The sequence below is a fragment of the Natator depressus genome, chromosome 28 (genome assembly GCF_965152275.1).
Source record: "Natator depressus isolate rNatDep1 chromosome 28, rNatDep2.hap1, whole genome shotgun sequence".
In the NCBI taxonomy this organism is placed as follows: domain Eukaryota; kingdom Metazoa; phylum Chordata; order Testudines; family Cheloniidae; genus Natator; species Natator depressus.
This window is the reverse complement of record NC_134261.1, coordinates 13311995-13331267: the sequence shown is the minus strand read 5'-3', so window position 1 is coordinate 13331267 and position 19273 is coordinate 13311995. Positions and strand designations below refer to the sequence as shown.

Here is a 19273-nt window from a genome sequence, read left to right as displayed (position 1 = left end):
GCTCTGCCAAGCCGCTCCAACTACTCCCTCCGCCGTCCGATTACAGCCACACCTGGCCCAGTGCTCACAGCCGGAGGGCATGTGGAGAAATGCTGGGATTCCCGTCTGGAGAACACAACACAAACAATGGCAGGTTCTCTTAGTCCTTCCTCATCTACAGAAGGGATGTGGAGAAATTGGAGAGAGAGTCCAGCCGAGGGCAACGAAAATGACGAGGGGGCTGGGGCACATGACTTACGAGGAGAGGCTGAGGGAACTGGGGTTATTTAGTCTGCAGAAGAGTGAGGGGGGATTTGATAGCAGCCTTCAACTGCCTGAAGGGGGGTTCCAAAGAGGATGGAGCTCGGCTGTTCTACGTGGTGGCAGATGACAGAACAAGGAGCAATGGTCTCAAGTTGCAGTGGGGGAGATTTAGGTTGGATATTAGGAAACACTATTTCACTAGGAGGGTGGTGAAGCACTGGAATGGGTTCCCTAGGGAGGTGGTGGAATCTCCTTCCTTAGAAGTTTTTAAGGCCCGGCTTGACAAAGCCCTGGCTGGGATGATTTAATTGGGGATTGGTCCTGCTTTGAGCAGGGGGCTGGACTAGATGACCTCCTGAGGTCCCTTCCAACCCTGATATTCTGTGATTCTATTATAAATTCATGGATTTTATGGCCCGAAGGGACTATCAGGTTGTCTACTCTGACCTCCTATATCACAGACCATAGAATATCATCCAGTTACGGTTGTACTGAGCTGAATACCTTGTGTTGGACGAAATCAGCTTCCAGAAAGACAATCCAGTCTTGACTTGAAGACTCCAAGGGAAGGAGAGTCCCCCATTTCCTTGGTAGTTTATTAACGTTTGCACCACCCTTACTGCACTGTAGCTGGTGGCTAACGGCAGCTCCAGGGTTAGGGGGCGGGGGTAGAGTTAAGGTTGCCTTGCAAGGGTGGGATCTACTTTTACTCATCATTTCCTGGTATTCAGAGCTTTAAGTTTAGTCACCGTCCACGTTCTGGAAGGGCACGCAGCATCACGGGGCAACCTTAAGTCTGTGTTAAAGAAGTTAATTAACTGTGTCTACACAAGAGATTTTGCTATTATAACTCTATTGGTTAAGGGTGTGATTCTTCACACCCACAACCATGAGACATGTGCTGACTGAAGGAGCCATGCTGCCAAATTTTAAAGAGAGACCAGGCCAGAATCTGCATGTGGACGTTCGAGCACTTGAAAAAAAAAATTGCTCGTAGCCCAGTGTGAGTGAGCAAAATTCCCAAGAGGAATTCCTGCAGAATGCGAGAAAAACGTGTCACACACATTGTCAGAAAGCTATCAGTGGGAGGGCTCACGCTCGGATGCATGGTGAATTTCTGGTGCAGTGGCCACGATATGTCCTCTTGAGCCACGCAATTAGTTTGAGAGCAGACTGCTGGAAACACTCGGTCTTTTAACAGAGCCATGTAATCCCAGGCCGAGTGTGTCTCGAATCTTTCAGTCCTGGGTTTCAAAGCCCAGGCCAGAGCATCTACACTCAGTGGTGACCCTAGGTTAAGAATTTTTGAGTCCAGGCTTTTTGCAGGTCCGAGTCCAGCCAAGCACATCCCAGCCTGCCCGTGCCCTTCCATTTGCCCTGAATCCTTCTCTTTGATCTTGCACATGGTTGTTGGCCCTCTCCAGGATGCCAACCAGCAGTTCACTGTGGAAACGTTTCCTCTTGGACTGGTCGGTCACGGTACCAGCAACCACATACCACACAACAGAACCACTAACCCAGGAACCTATCCTTGCAACAAAGCCCCTTGTCAACTGTGTCCACATATCTATTCAGGGGACACCATCACAGGGCCTAATCACATCAGCCACACTATCAGAGGCTCGTTCACCTGTGCATCTACCAATGTGATATATGCCATCATGTGCCAGCAATGCCCCTCTGCCATGTACATTGGCCAAACTGGACAGTCTCTACGTAAAAGAATAAATGGACACAAATCAGATGTCAAGAATTATAACATTCATAAACCAGTCGGAGAACACTTCAATCTCTCTGGTCACGCAATTACAGACATGAAGGTCGCTATCTTACAACAAAAAAAAAACTTCAAATCCAGACTCCAGCGAGAAACTGCTGAATTGGAATTCATTTGCAAATTGGATACTATTAATTTAGGCTTAAATAGAGACTGGGAGTGGCTTAGTCATTATGCAAGGTAGCCTATTTCCCCTTGTTTTTTCCTACCCCCCCCCCCCCCAGACGTTCTTATTAAACCCTGGATTTGTGCTGGAAATGGCCCACCTTGATTATCATACACAATGTAAGGAGAGTGGTCACTTTGGATAAGCTATTACCAGCAGGAGAGTGGGGTGGGGGCAGGTATTTTTTCATGCTTTGTGTGTATATAATAAGATCTTCTGTACTTTCCACAGTATGCATCCGATGAAGTGAGCTGTAGCTCACGAAAGCTTATGCTCAAATAAATTGGTTCGTCTCTAAGGTGCCACAAGTCCTCCTTTTCTTTTTGCGAATACAGACTAACACGGCTGTTACTCTGGTACCGAGACCCAGGCTTCTGCTGGAGTGTTCCCAAGCTACTGAAGTACAGGTCTAGAGACACCTGCAAGCAGACATAAAACGGGACGCTGCTGTCTCAGTGATGCCAAAACGGCTCAGTGCATAAGCTCAGAAAAAAAGGCCTTTTGGAATCTCAAAGAAAAATCGGATATTTTGCAAAACTGAACTTCACTATCTTGTGAGAAGAATGCTTCAGGTCCCAAAAGATCCATGGACACAACTGGGTAAATCATGGTGAAAAGGGTGCACAGAGAATGGTACTGTGAAAAATCACGATTTTGCTTAAAATTGCAGAACATGGTGGGTTCTGGGGGGAAGGCCATGACCTACTCCATAGGCCTTCTCTGTCCTTTCAAGCCTTTCACATTTTGGAGGACACAACAATTCTTGTGGTTCCTGAATGGAAAAAAGAGAGATTTCATCTCATGCCTTCGGTGACCAGCCAGCCGTGTACGCCACCAAAGTATTCAAATTTAGGGTGGCCAAACACTACATCTATAAGGGAAATGGGCTGATCAGCTACTGAGGACGCCGCAGAAAAATATACCCTTCCCGGAAATGTGGCTATACCTATCTTCAGTTCCTGATACGGGAAACGTTTGCAGTATCTGGGATTGGGGCAAAACTTTGTGCAGGAATAAGCAGGATGTGTTAGCATCCACATGCCTTATGGCAGTGGTTCTCAACCAGGGGTACGTGTGCTCCTAGGGGTAGTCAGAGACCTTCCAGGGGGCACATCAACTCATCTAGATATTTGCCTAATTTTACAACAGGTGACAAAAAAAGCAGAAATTGGTAGAAACTAAAATTTCGTACAGATAATGACTTATTTATACGGCTCTGCATCCTATACCCTGAAATGGGAGTACAATATTTATATTCCAATTGATTTTACAGTTGTATGGCAAAAATGAAAAAAAGTCAGCCATTTTTCGGTAATAGTGTGGCTGTGACACACGTCTATTTTTACTTCTGATTTTGTAAGCAAGTCGTTTAAGAGAGTTGAAACTTGGGGGTATGCAAGACAAATCAGACTCCTGAAAGGGGTACGGTAATCTGGAAATGGCGAGAGCCACTGCCGTATGGTCTCCCCATGGTTTCGGATACGGGCTTTTATGACTACTTGCAAATACACAAGATCCTGGGGACTCATGAGGAACTAGACAGAAATCTGCCCTTTCTATTGTTGGACTGCACCCAAACACAGCCATATTTCAGACAAATGATTGAGCAGTGTATGACAGAGAAGGCAATCATAGAAGATCAGGGTTGGAAGGCACCTCAGGAAGTATCTAGTTCAATCCCCTGCTCAAAGCAGGGTCAATCCCCAACTAAATCATCCCAGCCAGGGCTTTGTCAAGCCGGGCCTTATAAACCTCTAAGGAAGGAGATCCCACCACCTCCCTAGGTAACGCATTCCAGTGCTTCACCACCCTCCTCGTGAAAAAGGTGTTCCTAATATCCAATCTAAATCTCCCCCACTGCAACCTGAGACCATTACTCCTTGTTCTGTCATCAGCTACCACTGAGAACAGCCTAGATCCAGCCTCTTTGAACCCCCTTTCAGGTAGTTGAAAGCAGCTATCAAATCCCCCCTCATTCTTCTCTTCCGCAGACTAAACAATCCCAGTTCCCTCAGCCTCTCCTCGTAAGTCATGTGTTCCAGACCCCTAATCATTTTTGTTGCCCTCCGCTGGACTCTCTCCAATTTGTCCACATCCCTTCTGAAGTGGGGGCCCCGAAACTGGGCGCAATACTCCAGGTGTGGCCTCACCAGTGCCGAATATCAGGTTTTTATTTTTTTAACACCCCCAGAGCATCGTAGCAAGAATAGGAGTTTCCAGTCAAACTTCCACTGAAAACGCCCATTTCACTGTTCGTGGTTCCCGGTCCCCAGTGTGAATTGCTCGTGGTGGTGGAGGGTGCGGGGCGATGCCCAGGTGGGCGGTTGTTGGGGGCAGTCGAGGGAGGGTGGCTGGAATAAGGGCTGCCCCTTGGATGGGCACATGGCTGTCTCCGAGGACTGACAGAGACAGACTGAACGGGCTTCCGACCCGGCGTGGCTGGCTGCTTGCACTGGCCTGGCCAGGACGGACCCTGCCGTAACTTTTGCTGCTCTGCGCTAAACTAGGCGAGGCTGCCCGGTGCGGTGCTCCAGTTGAAGTGTAAACCCTGCTCTGCTTTGAAAGGCTGCCTGGTGTCACCCCAAATACTCAAGGAGAGCATTGCACCCTGAAGGGGTCCGGGCCAGGTCTCCAGCAGGAGTGTGGGCAGGCTGGAGTCACTGCAGGAAGCCATGAGGCGAAACAGGGTTAGCTGGCGTACAAAGGCTCCCATTTCACAGACTTAACTGCCAGAGGCCTGCCCCAGTGGAAATTTGTGGATCTCCAGCACATGGCCTGTTAAAGGGGTCACTCCCAGGGGACTGGTTACGGGCTGGGACATACACCAGACCCTGTGCATCCCTGAGAGCAGACCTAACTTCTTCAGACACCCCATTGGGCCCCCCGATGTCTCTGTCTCTTTCCCCTTACCAATTACCTGAGCAGCCATCCCCCTCTTGAGATGGAGTTTGTCTTTACGCCACTCCAGTTTGGCCCAGACTTTGGCCCTGTTCACCTGTGTGTTAGCTGGAGCTAGGGGAGAGAATACTAGATGCTGACAGTCCAGGCATCATCTCCTAACCATTTTTAAATGTTTGCCAAAGCGTGGCTCATTTTGAGCTATTCCTCTTCCCTTCCTGCTTGTTTTCCTTACAGCCCCCTATTAAACGTACCCGATGTATCCATTCAGGAAACATCCCAATGGCCAGCTCAACAGACAGGATTCAGTGTTACGCAGCAGCTCCATCTCCATCACAGTGAGAAAGCGGGGAGGTTCTTTGGCAGGAAGCAGCGGGGAGATTTGGGGGATCTGGAGCTGCCTGGATCCCACCCCATTATCACAGTCTCCCCACACAGCCATCGCTGATTTCAGGGCTGCACCCGGTGTCTCCACTCTTAGGACTGTCTACTTGCACTTTATTTTTTGTAATTTTTTTCAAATATTCTCATTTTCACTGCTCTCTCTGCCTTGCCGAGTGCCTCACCACCACCGTCACCCTGCCTACAGTGGCCCCAGCCACGATTTCTCCTCCTCACCTTCCTGTCAGCCGCAAGGTGACTCCTTCCCTGGCAAAAAGTGGACTTTCTCGGGGGATGTCCTAGTTTGGGAGTGAGCCTGGGGATTCAGAAAGTCGTATTTTCCCTTCCCTATCTGCAGCACCCACGATCTCTCTTCCCTGCAGGCTTCTTGGAGTCAGTCCCTCCTGAGGTCACCTGGCCCAGTTCCCGTTCTTCATAGTCTCCTTTTCCAGAGGACCTAGAGTCTGTTGCTCCTGGACAGATCTCCATGATTCAGAGGAAAGAGATCCTGAGTGGTGCCAGCACGGGCGAGGAATCATTAAATTAATTCAAGTGGTCAGCGTCCGAAGGACACAGCTGGGATTCCTGACCGAGACCTTGTGAGTTCTCAGAGTTCAGGATTGTCCCCAGCAGGTTTGTATCCTCAGGGCGGATGTCGCTTATGACTTCCTGCCCATTGAGAGAGACACCTGGCAGTAGTTTCCTCCTTGATCTCCCTTCCCCATGGGTGATTGGGCAGGCAGAATTGATCCCCTCCTCCCTGTGGGAAAGGATTTGGGGAAACTCAATCCCTGATTTATTTCCAGCTCTCCAGCACTATTTTGGTTGACCAGGATGGTGATAGTGACCGTGAAATTCTCAGGGAGATGAGAGAGGCCATAAACATGAACATTGGTGAGGCCTCATCTGGAGTACTGTGTCCAGTTTTGGGCCCCACGACAAGAAGGATGTGGAAAAAGTGGAAAGCGTCCAGCGGAGGGCAACAAAAATGATGAGGGGGCTGGAACACATGACTTATGAGGAGAGGCTGAGGGAACTGGGATTGTTTAGTCTGCAGAAGAGAGAGGGGGGATTTGATAGCTGCTTTCAACTACCTGAAAGGGGGTTCCAAAGAGGATGGATCTAGACTGTTCTCAGTGGTGGCAGATGACAGAACGAGGAGTAATGGTCTCAAGTTGCAGTGGGGGAGGTCTAGGCTGGATATTAGCAAAACAGTATTTCACGAGGAGGGTGGTGAAGCGCTGGAATGGGTTCCCTAGGGAGGTGGTGGAATCCCCTTCCTTAGAGGTTTTTAAGGTCAGGCTTGACAAAGCCCTGGCTGGGATGATTTAGTTGGGGATTGGTCCTGCTTTGAGCAGGGGGTTGGACTAGATGACCTCCTGAGGTCCCTTCCAACCCTGATCTTCTATGAATAATCAATAATAATGGGAGATTTCAACTATATCCATATTGTCTGGGTACATGTCACCTCAGGACGGGATCCAGAGATAAAGTTTCTGGACACCATGAATGACTGTTTCTTAGAGCAATTAATCCTTGAACCCACAAGAGAGGCCAGGCAATTCTTGATTTACTCCTAAGTGGAGTACAGGATCTGGTCCAAGAGGTGACTATAGCTGAATCACTTGGTAATAGCGACCGTAAAAGAATTAAATTTAACATCCCTGGTGGTATCAAAGAAGCCCACCACCATGGCACTTCATTTCAAAAGGGGAACTACACAAAACTGAGGACATTAGTTAAACAAAAATGAAAAGGTACAATCTCAAAAGTGAAATGCCTGCAAGCTACATGGAAACTTTTTAAAATGAACTCAAGAAAGAAATCTTGGCGTCATTGCGGATAGTTCTCTGAAAAGAGCTGGTCAATGTGCAGCAGTAGTCAAAAAAGCTGACAGAACATTGGGATTTATTAGGAACGGGATAGATGATAGGACAGAAAATATCATGTTGCCTCTGTATAAATCCATGGTAGGCCCACATCTTGAATACTGCGTGCAATTCTTGTCACCCCCATCTCAAAAAAACCACATTTGAATTGGAAGAGATGCAGAGAAGGGCAACAAAAATGATCAGTAGTATGGAACAGCTTCTGTATGAGGAGAGATTATAAAGACTGGGAATTTTCAGCTTGGAAAAGAGACGACTAAGCAGGAATATTGTAGAGGTCTATAAAATCATGACTGGAGTGTAGAAAGTGAATACAGAAATGTTGTTTAATCCTTCACATGACACAAGAACTAGGGGTCAGCCAGTGAAAATTAATAGGCATCAGGTTTAAAACAAACACAACACACAGTCAACCTGGGGAACTCCTTGCCAAAGGATGTTGTGAAGGCCAAGACCATAACAGGGTTCAAAAGAGAACTAGATAAGTTGATGGTGGATAGGTCCACTAATGGCTATTAGCCAGGATGGGCAGAGATGCAACCCAATGCCCTGGGTGTCCCTAGCCTCGGTTTGCCAGAAGCTGGGAATGGGTGTCCGGGGGTGGATCACTGGATGATTCCCTGTTCTGGTCATTCCCTCTGGGGCACCTGGCATTGGCCACTGTCAGAAGACAGGACACTGGGCTAGATGGACCATTTTTCTCATCCAGTGTGGCCGCTCTTATTACCCCAGCTTCATTTACAAGCTCTGTAATGGGATCGGCACCCACCTCTCACAAGCGCCCCCTCTGGTTTGGCATCTCTGCATTCTTTAAACCAGTCCAGCCCTGGTATGGGGCTGTATCCCCAGGCCTTCCTCCCTGAAGACCCTATCTTCCTGTGGCCTTCCCCAGGCTCAGTCCCAACTCACTCCCAGCAGCCAGCCAGGAGCCTCTCACTCCCCTGGTCTGTGACCCTAAAATTTAGATGCTAATTAAACTAGCCTACAATAGTTCTTCATTGCTCCCCCGCTCCCTGATAGCGAACTGTTTTTGGCTTAGTTCTAGCAGCCAGCCAGGAACACCTCTCGCTCCCAAGGTCCCCGCAAGCAGACTTACCTGTCTGTCGTCCTGCTGCTCTTCCACCCAGGCATGCAATCCTTTCTTCTCCAGCTCCAAGCAGCAACTAACTGCTGCACTATTCTGCAGCTCCTTTTATATGGCCTTCCTGGCCCCTGATTGGCCGTTCCAGCAGCCCCTCTGGGCTTCCTCGCAACCACTCTAGGCCACTTGGAGGACCTCTCCACTGCTCCTTTCCTGGGATGGGTGTGGCAGAACCGCTGGGCCTAGTCCACCCATTACAACCTCGCATCAGTTCTCTGTTGAACCAGAATGTGCATGCCGGATTTAGGATATTCTGGTACCCCTTGCCAGGTGGCATTGAGGGTCTCTTTGGTCACAATCACACACTTCCCTTATACGTGTAAGCTGAGGGGTCTGGTCTCTAATGTGATGAAGAAAACACAAATTACAGTGTATTAAAGTGTGAAGGTACAGGGCTAGACAGCTGAGACAAAGAGAAATTGAGTAAGGGCACTTTACCTTTAGGTCACCAGCTTGTAGGCTTGGCAGAATTCAAATTTTATTTTATGCTTTCAATGTATTTTTTAGATCCCTCCCCCCCATTTTTATTGATTTAAATGTTCAGAATTGTGGGAAATTACAGGTTTTAAGCATGTTTTCAATTTTCAGCCATTTAAATTTTCAATTGCAGGAAATGCTGGTGGGGGAGGGGGGTGTCAGGCAATAATTATTTAATGGCTGTAGTTGTTGAGACTCGAAAAGTTAAAACTTTATAACTGTTAAAACAAACCATTAACATCACATGTCAAAATATACAAAGTAAGTACTCTTAAAGCAAACTCTACGTTCTCAAGCAGCCTTTTTCGTAGTTTGCCTGTCTGAAATTCTGATTATTGATGGAAATATTTTTGTTGGTTTCTGTGTTTACGGTGAAATTGATATTTACCGATAAAAATCTCATCCTCCCAAGCCTACCAATCTGAATCCACCAAAGTATGTGTTTAATTTAGGGCTGTCACGTGATTAAAAAATTTAACCACAATTAATTGTGGGATTAAAAAAATTAATCATGATTAATCGTGTGATTAATCACACTGTTAAACAATAGTAGAATACCATTTATTTAAATATTTTGGGTGTTTTCTATATTTTCCAATACATTTATTTCAATGACAACACAGAATACAAAGTGTACAGTGCTCGCTTTTTATTTATTTTTGATTACAAGTATTTGCACTGTAAGAAAACAAAAGAAACAGTATTTTTCAGTTCACCTCATATAAGCACTGTAGTGCAATCTCTGTGTCATGGAAGTTGAACTTACGAAGGTAGAATTATGTACCAAAAAACTGCATTCAAAAATAAAACAATGTAAAATTTTAGAGCCTGCAAGTCCACTCAGTCCTACGTCAGCCAATCGCTCAGACAAACAAGTCTGGTTACGTTTGCAGGCGATAATGCTGCCCGCTTCTTGTTTACAGTGTCACCTGAAAGTGAGAACAGGCGTTCGCATGGCACTGTCGTAGCCAGCGTCACACGATATTTATGTGCCAGATGCGCTGAAGATTCATATGTTCCCTTCATGCTTCAACCACCGTTCCAGAGGACACGTGTACACTTTGTATTCTGTATTGTAAGTGAAATCAATGTATTTGAAAATGTAGAAAAGCATCCAAAAATATTCAATACATTTCAATTGATATTCTATTGTTTAAGAGTGCGATTAATCACAATTAATTTTTCTAATCGCGATTAGGTTTTTTGAGTTAATCGCGTGAGTGAACGGCGATTAATGGACAGCCCTAGTTTAATTTAAAGCATGTGAGTAGTGTCATTGAAGCCCTCGGGTTTAGGGATTCCCAGGACATGAGGAGCTTCTGCCATTACCTCTTCCACTGCAGCCAATGTCCAACGTGGGTTGATCTCCCCTTTTCCACGCCTGTTTCTGCCAACAGGTGCTGGGACGGTGAGTGAGAATGAGGAGCAGAAACCTCAGCAGGAAGGTGCTGAGCAAGTGGAATCGCATGGGGGATTATTGAAAATCTTTCCAGAGGATGTTTCCAGGAGTCATGAGCGGGGAAAAAGTTGTGAGAGTCAGCACAGGCCGGAGAGGAGGCGGAGAAACAAACCAAGTGAGAAAATGAATAAACCCATTAATAGTTGTGGGCCGCACAAATACCTCAGAGAAACTGCAGCCCAGCAGGAAATGCAGGCAGGAGAGAGAAACAAGACATGCGCTGAGTGCGGGAAAGGCTTCACTCGGAGATCAGCCTTTATTAGGCATCAGAGAATCCACACGGGAGAGAGGCCCTATGAATGCGGTGAGTGCAAGAAGAACTTTACCAACAGCCCAGACCTTATAAAGCATCAGAGAATCCACACAGGGGAGAGACCCTATGGATGGCCTGACTGTGGGAAAAACTTCACTTACAGCTCAGCGCTTAGGAAACATCAGCAAATCCACACGGGCGAAAGACCCCATGAATGCAGTGAGTGCGGGAAAAGCTTCACTCAGAGCTCATCCCTTATTTCACATCAGCGAATCCACACAGGAGAAAGACCCTACGCGTGCTCCGAGTGTGGGAAAAAATTCACTGACAGCTCGTCACTTCGGAGCCATCAGAGAACCCACACGGGAGCCAGACCTTATGAGTGCAGAGAGTGTGGGAAAACCTTTACTTGGAGCTCAAACCTTATTACACACCAGAGGCTCCATAGCTCATAGAGACGCTCCAGATACTCTAAATGTGGGGAAAGCTTGTATCAGAACTCAGCCCTAACGTATCATCAGAGGCTTTGCAAGGGAAAGAAACACCGTAAAAACCTTCCCTAGGGCTGACCATTCTTTATTTATTTTTGGCTAGTTCCCTCTTAAAAGCTCGTTGAACTATGTGTCCCCCATGGTCTCTCTCAGGTGGGCTGCCCGCTCACCATTCTTGAGGTGTAGGGTGACCAGATGTTCTGATTTTATAGGGACAGCCCCGATTTTGGGGTCTTTTTCTTATATAGGCTCCTATTACCCCCCACCCCCCGTCCCGATTTTTACACTTGCTGTCTGGTCACCCTACTCCCTCCTACCAGGAATGTCCATGAGGTTCAAGTGCGGGGGGACAGGAGTGACCCCAACCAGCTCCATCAAAGTAAAATTCGTTGGGCCTCATCCCCACGAGGATTTTCTGTCGTTGGCTAGCTTGATGTAAAACCACAAGTATCCTTGCAGTGAAGACACGGCTTATGTAGAGCAGTTGGAGTTGTCTAGCATGTTTATTCATAACTTCACCTGTGCTCCATCAGTTTTCCTTGTCTAAACAGTCCTGGAGCATCCTGGGGTCCTGAGGTCCCTTCCAACCCTGATATTCTATGATTCTATGATCTCATTTCTACCGTTCTCCCATAGCAAAGTGATTGTTAGAGTCACCAACTTCCCCTTTGGGAAAACAGAAGGTTTATTAGACGACAGGAACATGGTCTAAAACAGAGCTTGTAGGTGCAGAGAACAGGACCCCTCGCTCAGGTGCATCTTGGGGGGTAGGGAGCCCAGACCCCTGTTCTGGGCCTCCCTCCGTTTCCCCAGCCAGCTGTAAACTGAAACTCTCCAGCCCCTCCTCTGGCCTTTGTCTCTTTCCCGGGCCAGGAGGCCACCTGATCCCTTTGTTCTCCAACACCTTCAGTTGGCACCTTGCAGGGGGGAAGGGCCCAGGCCATAAATCGCCAGGAGACAGGGTGTCGGCCATTCTCTGCGCAGACATCTTCACACTGGCCCTCTAGGGCTCTGCAACAGTCACACCCCCTGATCCCACCACCTAGATACTTAAGAAATGCCTAGGGGAAACTGAGGCACCCACAGTGTTCAGAGAAAACACTAAGAACATTCCCACTTCGTCACACCCATCATCCCAACTGTGTTAGCTTCTGTCTAAGCTGTGTAGAGTTTATCTTCTTCACATCCTATACCTTCGCCACCCATAGTTCCCCGTAACCCAGTGTTCTGAGTTCTCAGTGCTTGGGAATCATGGTTTGATTTCTTTGATCCTAAATCCAGAATCGTTACGTCCGGATGTGAAGGAGTCACAGAACTGGAAGGAGGATTTTTAATGGATCTAAAACCGTGTGTGTGACATTATTGACATAAACTGTGACCGTATAGATTATTGTTGCAACCACTGTTATATATTTGCAGCAAATATTGTACAAAGGTTGTTGTGTGCAGTGTCCCTGAAGAGGTTATGATTTGCAGGTTATAATTATGCTAGCTGTGTGTATCATTTGTGTATTTGAAGTTATGAATACGGGCTCTGTACTTGTATCTCAAATGTATTTGATTCCAAGTAGCCGCAGTGAAGCATTTGGCCAGCTGCTTGAGAAGGGACTATTCTCAGTAAGTGCCCAATCAAGAAACACTTAACTGACAGTGAACTTTGGGAGACGCCAATCCACATCCGAGCTTTCCTGGGAACGTTCAAACTAACATGTAAACAATGGTGTCGGCCGGCAAACTGAGTCATGCATGGACCTGTGACTTGCCCATGTGACTCCAGACTCCATCTTGCTGCTGTGATTTTCCACAGTAAGAACAAAGAGGGGGTCCTTCCACAGGCAGAGAATATAAAAGGCCCTGGAAACCCCTTCCTCTTTTCTTCAATCCTGCTTCTGACCTCTGGAGGGACTTTGCTACAAACTGAAGCTCTGAACAAAGGACTGAAAGACCCATCCCAGCTGGGGATGTTCTCCAGAGACTTGATTTGAACTTGCAGTTTATTCCATCCCTGCTACAAGCCTGAACCGAGAACTTGGCCATTACTGTCTGTCATTGAGTCCATGTAACCAATTCTGGCTCTCATCTCTATCTTTTTCCTTTTATGAATGAACCTTTAGATTTTAGATTCTAAAGGATTGGCAACAGCGTGATTGGTGGGTAAGATCTGATTTGTGTATTGACCTGGGTCTGGGGCTTGGTCCTTTGGGATCGAGGGAACCTTTTTTCTTTTACTGGGGTATTGGTTTTCGTAACCCATCATCCCCATGACGAGTGGCACTTTTGGGAATACTGGGAAACTGGAGTGTCTAAGGGAATTGCTTGTGTGACTTGTGGTTAGCCAGTGGGGTAAAACCAAAGTCTTCTCTGTTTGGCTGGTTTGGTTTGTCTTGGTGTGGTTTAAGACACATGTCGGAGACGGATGTGCCTTTACGGTATTTTTATGATCTAATATTAATCTTCTGGTTAATTTTGTGCAATATTACCACTTGGTACCTCTTTTCCCATAATCTTAGGGCATTGAGTTATTTCTCTGTCACTGATTTAAGTCGTTATTTCTTGTCTCCAAGGCCTAAAATAGCTAAGCTAAAGTCACCTACATTTCAGCTTGTCTTACTCATGTCTGCTGAAGATTTCTTCAATCAGACCTGAAAGCTGGTCGAGTAATAGAGAGATGCATGTTGATGGGACGTTGCGCCTCGTTGTGAGGGTTGTAAAAAACATGGGCGTGGGGTGACCGTAGAGTTTTAAATTCTGTCCTCGGTGGTCAAATCACCCATAAAAAGAGACCCTGTTGAGTAGACCTGACTTACACCGGTACCGGTCTTTGTTTTGTGGCTGGGTTCTTGCCTGTGAACAGCATTTAGGAGGCAACATACAGACGGTGCTTTTGTTGACAACAACGGGTGGGTTGTTTTTTTAAACGGGGGGCCCAGTGTACCCCAAGACTTTTTTCATCCTGTTGCAGGATGAGCATTACTGTGGGGTTCTGGATGTGAAAAAGTTGTTCGGTGCGAAAAATTATGGGGAGTTTTGCCACGGGGCGTACAGTCGCGGGCACTCTGGCCGGTCCCGTTGCCGCCTCGGCGTGGGCGTAACACGCTCAGACAGCGTGGGCGTAACACGCTCAGACAGCGTGGGCGTGCAGCTGAGGTGTCCTCGCTGTAGACTGTACTGTCGCTCCAAAGGGTGTTTAGACAGACACGTGGACGGCGCATCGAAAAAACAAGTCGAATGCCCGTCTAAAACTTTGTGTGGCAAGTGTCAGCCCTACATGGACAAGGGGCACCGGTGTAAAGGGAGGCGTTGTAAGCAGTGTCAGGGTTTGATCACCGGTGATGTCGACAGCCGCCTGTGTTTTATGGACAGCCTTAGAAAGCCGGAATCGCCAGAAAAGTATATTTTTTACGATTTTGAATGCACGCAGGAGACGGGGTTGCATGTGCCCAATTACGTTTTTGCTATGTCCCTAAAGCCGGGAAACTCCTGGGACTTTAAGGGCGGCGAGTGTCTTTCTTCCCTTTGTTAAGACCTTTATTGGCAAAAAGTTCTCGGACTACACATTCCTAGCACACAATTCCAAAGGTTACGATGCGTCCTTTGTCGTTAGACAGTTATGGAAGGAAAAAATGTGCGTACAACCGATCGCTCAGGGTAGTAAACTAATGTGTGTGGAAGTTAAGGCCCTGGGCGTTTGTTTTATAGACCCTTTAAACATCTTGCCCATGGGAGCTCAGCAAGCTCCCCTAGTTCATGACAAATTTGGACCTCCTCGCAAACTATTTTGGAATTGTGAAAGTTAAAGCGTACCCCCCGCGCGGCCCCTTTTCCCTGTTGTTACCTGTCAGAGGGGGCGGCAAACTTCTGTTCCCGCTATGCTGAACCTGTGAGGAAACCGAGCAGCGGGCGACCTGCACCCGTACGGAGGAGGAGAGGGCCATCCGGGGGACTTGAACGCATGGCGGAATTGAACGCGGCCATAGCGAAGGGATAGTTTTTTCAGTTCCAGCCGTGGTAGGGTTTCTCAACCAGACCTGGACGGTGCTACCAGGACTCAACTGGTCAACCAAGGAGGCAGCTCCTCCAGATAACGTCCTGTTGGTCACGCTGTAGGCGTGTTGGGCCCTCCCTCGCTGTCCATCTCCGAGGAAGGCCACGACTCTTCCAGCTTTCACGCCCCTGGAATAACCCGTCTAAGACAAAGGAGGAAGTTAGCCGTCTCAGGGCTCCATCCCTCCAGCGGGGTCCAAGGCCCCAAACCCTCAGGCAGAGTGGGGCACACCAAGCAGGCTAAAGCCCAACCCTCTGGCAGGGCAGAGCCAGGTAGAGTCTGGGAACCCAGGCCCTCAGACAGGGCAGGATACCAAGTAAAGTCTAGTGCTCCAACCCTCAGGCAAGGCAGAGCGGTGAATAATCCGGGGACCCCGGCCCTCAAGCAGGGTGGGGTGCCAGCAGTCCCTGGGCCACTTCCTATCCTCCCCTCGGGGTATACCTGGATCTCGGGGTTGTCCTACATCTCCCCTGGGTACACTGCAAGAGGTCATCCCAACCGCTCCTCCGTATCCGGCTTGTCTAGGAGCTGGGGCAGTTCGGACGAGTCCTCGGGACACCAGAAGTCCTCAGCTTAGCCCCAGAGCCATCCCCTTCCCTCCACGGGAGGGACTACCCCCAAGGAATGCCCCCTTCGCTTCTTCTCCCTCAGCCCCAATGATTCCCCCTTCCTCTCCCAGACATTCCCCATCCCCCCAGACGGGGAGGTTCCTCAGTGACGTACTCCTGGTTCCTTTCACACGGGGGGGCTCCCCTCCTCTGGCTCCAATGGTGACCCCTTCCCCACAACATAGGGGGGCTTCCCTGCCCATCCCCCTGGACTAGAGACCTTCCCACCCCTCCCCACACTTGGGTTCTCCCCAGAGACCTTAACGTCCCTCCTCCCAGCCCCATGGACGCCCAGAAATATCAGCCTGGAGCGAAGGGCTGGAGTGGGGCTTTCTCCTTTCACTCCCGCTGGGGTGTGCGGGGATCCCGGGCACGTTTCTAGAGGAGCATTTGGAACTGGATTGGGGCCACCAGCCTTTCATAAGAGAGGGCTCAGGTTTAGACCACAATCCTTCAATCCTAGGGTCACCATCGGTAAAATTGTGTCAGCCTTGTAGTTAGGGTGACCAGACAGCAAGTGTGAAAAATTGGGACAGGGTGTGTGTGTGTGTGGGGGGGGGGGGTGATAGGAGCCTATATAAGAAAAAGCCCCCCAAATCGGGACTGTCCCTATAAAATTGGGAGATTGGGTCACCCTACTTGTAATTCACCAAGGGGGAAACTAACCAGCTGTTCAAATCCTGGAGAGGGGCGATCAATCCCTTGTCAGAGTTAATGCACGAAGACAGGTTTCAGAGTAGCAGCCGTGTTAGTCTGTATTCGCAAAAAGAAAAGGAGGACTTGTGGCACCTTAGAGACTAACCAATTTATTTGGTTAGTCTCTAAGGTGCGACAAGTACTCCTTTTCTTAATGCACGAAGAGGAATCCTGTTGTTACATTCCTGGTGTCCTGACACCATCGTGTGGCCATTTCCTTTCCCTCCTTTTGGTGAAAAGTTTTGCACAGAAACTTGATTTCCTCAGGAGAGCCCCAGGACAGTGGGCTGCCTCCATGTACCACACACCCACTAGAAAGTAGGGTGACCGGATGGCCCGATTTTACAGGACAGTCCTGATTTCAGGATCTTTTTCTGATATGGGGGGAGGTATTTTTCCATGCTTTGTATGTATAAAAAGATCTTCTACACTTTCCACTTTATGCATCCGATGAAGTGAGCTGTAGCTCACGAAAGCTTATGCTCAAATAAACTGGTTAGTCTCTAAGGTGCCACAAGTCCTCCTTTTCTTTTTGCGAATACAGAGTAACACGGCTGTTACTCTGAAACCTTTCTTATATAGGCTCCTATTACCCCCCACCCCCTGTCCCAGGTTTTCACACTTGCTCTCTGGTCACCCCGCTAGCAAGTGATGGATGAACACGTGTCATGGAGATGAGGTGGCCGTCCCTGTTAGAAATCATCTCTCTTCTTCAGCTCAGTGACAGCCTGCATCGTCCCCGATCCCGGCAGAGCCCCAGGCCTGGAATCAGCAACACACCCCTCTGGAGGTAGCAGGAACGAACACAAACATTTGCTTTAAAAGGCGCTGGCTTCTTCCTTCTCAGGTAAGATTTGTCATGATGGGAATTTATCTCCATGCCCATGTCCCTTCTCCCAGACGAGGGATGGGCGTGGGGCCCCCGCCCCGTCTTTCAGTCACTGTGGGAACCTGTCTGCTCAGAACTGACAGGTGGCTGCCTGTCCATCCATCCTGCTCAGTAAATTTGCCGGCGTGAGTCATTTTGCTAGGACATGTGACACCTGGGAGAACCCTTTTTCACCAGAGGCATTGGTGGTATAGCGGTGAGCATAGCTGCCTTCCAAGCAGTTGACCCGGGTTCGATTCCCGGCCAATGCAGGGATGCGTTTTGTCCTTCTCTGGGACTGGCTGAATGTCAGTCACACTGGGCGCTAAAGCAGAGAATTTCTGGGCTCGTCTCCGCCGGCAACGCCAAAGTGGCTCCCGGCGCTGGTGCCCTGTCCACACTAGCTCTTTACAGCGGTGAAACTTGCGGCACTGGGGGGGTTCCCACACCCCCGAGCGAGACCCTGTAAATGGCCAGGGGAGACGAGCCCGAAGCCCCACATGCTAGCACGTCCTTACAGCCCCAGCGGGGGGATGCGAGGGGCAGGACTGGATAGAGAGGGGTAGGCGTCTTCCTTGTGTAGTATGAGAGAGTCAGAAACTGGGGGAACATGCATCTGCATCTCCTTCTCTTCGGTGTTTTAATTCCTGCTGGCGGAGGGGTTTGCATCCTGCTCGGGCAAGCGGAAATATAACGTTTTCTGTCCGCTTTTGCGGCTGCAGATTCTCACGGGTTACAAAAATAAGGAGGTGAACAAAAGGGAGAGGGGCATAAAGGGAAATATGAACCCAAAAGGGCCATGCAATTATGCAAGCAGAAGGTCGTGGGTAAGCCAAGCCCTTCAAAAGAATAACCATTAATCAGAAAAAGGGCGGAGAGAAGAGCTCAGGGCTGTTGAGATCCCACTGATGTTTGAACCCCGCTTGCTAGATTAGACCCTCATGCTGCAGACTATAGGGAATCGCTCGACGGCGGAGAGCCCCAGAGCAGACGTATGGCGGCTCTCACGCTCCAGTCCCTTGCTCTAGATTTGGAGGAATACGGGTGAAACTAGCTGATAACAATCCCAGGGCACAGGGCACACGCGGAGAGAGGCGGCTGGGCCCTGTTAACACGGGCAGGGGCTGACACAGCCCAGGGATTAATTTGTAATGAAAGAGGGGCCCGCTCCCTGAACGCCCCGTGGCACAGGAACGTGACCAAATCTCCCTCCAGGGAGGAGGGGGGGTTTTCCCAGCCCAGAGCTGGCTTCCCCGCGTGTCCCAAACACCCTGCGTGGGGCAGGGCAGGGCCAGGCCTGGCCCCGCTGCAGCGCGGAGCGGGCGGGGACACGCGTGGGGCAGACACGCGGGGAGGGGCCCGGACCCCGGCTCGGCTGCAGGGCTCGGAGCCCCGGCTGGGCCCGGGAGCAAGGGGATGGGGGCAGTTGCGGGGGGAGGTATCTCAGGGTCAGAGCCTGGCTGTGGGGTGGGGGGAAGGGCTGGTGCTGGGAGTCGTGGGGGTGCTGGGGGTTAGGGGCTGGTTAGAACTGGGAGTTTGGGGGTGTCAGTGGGGGGGCAGAGCTGGGGGTTTGGGGATGTCAGTGAGTGGTGTTAGAGCTGGGAGTTTTGGGGTGTCAGTGGGGGGGTAAAGCTGGGGGTTTGCGGGGTGTCTGCAGGAAGGGAAGAGCTAAAGATTTGAGGATGTCAGTGGTGGGAGCAGAGCTGGGAGTTTGGGGGTGTCAGTGGGGGGTAAAGCTGGGGGTTTGCGGGGTGTCTGCAGGGAGGGAAGAGCTGAAGATTTGGGGGTGTCAGTGGCGGGGGCAGAGCTGGGAGTTTGGGGGTGTCAGTGGGGGGCGAGCAAAGCTGGGAGTTTGGGGGTGCACAGGGAATATTGGGAGCT

At 49.3% G+C, this 19273-nt stretch overlaps 1 non-coding gene across 1 annotated transcript; it reads left to right on the top strand.

Moving 5' to 3' along the window:
• Nucleotides 1–17592: 17592 nt before the first annotated feature.
• On the top strand, nucleotides 17593–17664 carry TRNAG-UCC (transfer RNA glycine (anticodon UCC)). The gene has a single exon. It is a non-coding gene; the product is annotated as a tRNA-Gly (tRNA).
• Nucleotides 17665–19273: the final 1609 nt, after the last annotated feature.